This window comes from Merops nubicus, unplaced genomic scaffold (genome assembly GCF_000691845.1).
Source record: "Merops nubicus isolate BGI_N331 unplaced genomic scaffold, ASM69184v1 scaffold13370, whole genome shotgun sequence".
Lineage (NCBI taxonomy): Eukaryota > Metazoa > Chordata > Aves > Coraciiformes > Meropidae > Merops > Merops nubicus.
Genome location: NW_008583631.1, coordinates 16441 through 17733, shown reverse-complemented (window position 1 = coordinate 17733; position 1293 = coordinate 16441).

Sequence of the window (1293 nt, the reverse complement as noted above, 5' to 3'; positions counted from 1 at the left end):
CCTGCTGGTGGGGACAGGCAGCAGGGTGCACTGCCTCCTGCTCCAGCAGCACGGGCTCGAGTCCTCTGCCAGCAGCAGCCCATACCCTGCCCAGCAGAGAGCAGGGTGGCTGGAAATGAGGTACCAGTTACTGGTTTTCCATGTCTCTGCTGGCACGGTTTAGCTCAGGGAGGACAGGCCACCCAGGCTGGGCCCTCCTCGGGCCATGGCCTCCCTGGGCTGCCTGGCACAGCTGCTGGGGCAGGGAGGTGGTGTCTGCGGTGCCTGCAGGGACGGCACAGCCAACGTCAGGGTAATACTGCTCACGAGTAGCTCACACGGATTAGCAGAGAAGCGTCCCAGCACTATGGTCCTTGCCTCTTTAGGAGTTACTCCCCAGTGTTCCCAGAGCAGGTTTATTAATCAAAAAGAGAAATAGCACTCATTTCCTTCTGAAATGCTTTATTTTTGATACCACCATAACGATGTGGTAGAAGGTGCTGAAAAGAACGCTGATGTTGCTCCTTTCCAATGTCTTTCTGCTCAGGAGCCTTTTGAAGATGCCACAAAATATGCTGTATTAATATTTTTTTACTTCAGAAGCTGATGGATGTAGGGGAGCATCCTGAAGCATCTGGCTCATGCTTAGAGTGAGGTCTACCTTTAACTGGATTTTTTTTTTCCAAACGTGGAGCTGAAAGAAATAAAGGAGACAGTGATATTGTTTGTATGAAACCTATTCATAGCAAAGGTTTTAGCATTCTGCAAGCTAGCATGCTTCTCCAAAGGTCTGCTAGTTAATTGGTGTGTTGTTTAAGGGAAGGTTTTAATGGTGTAGGAGGCATAAGCCTTTGTAAATAATATTATCTTAAATGCAGAAGGCCTTATCATGCACTCCTTGCTCAAGCAAATCTCCTCTTGAGATCATCTGGAGTTTTGTCTGAGTAAGGAGGGCAGAATCAAATCCATAATGAGCCAAATTCTTAATCAAGTGGTACAGAAAAACACATTTGAGCAGTTTTCAGACACATCTGCTAGACATCAGTACTGCTGCAATCTCACTAGAGGGAGCAATTTATTTTGAAATATTAGTCAATATTAGCTCAGCGCTTAGCTGAGCCACCAGTGGGTCAAAATTAAGAAGAATTTTCTGAAGCAAATACACATTTTAAGATAAAAAGACAAACAAGAGGAATAGAGAAATGAAAAGACAGTGCTAATTAAAAATCCTAACTTCTGAAACAGTGTGTTGTAAACAGAAAAACGAATGTATGAGACATATGGAGGTGATTTTTTTGTGTTGTTTTTCCTGCT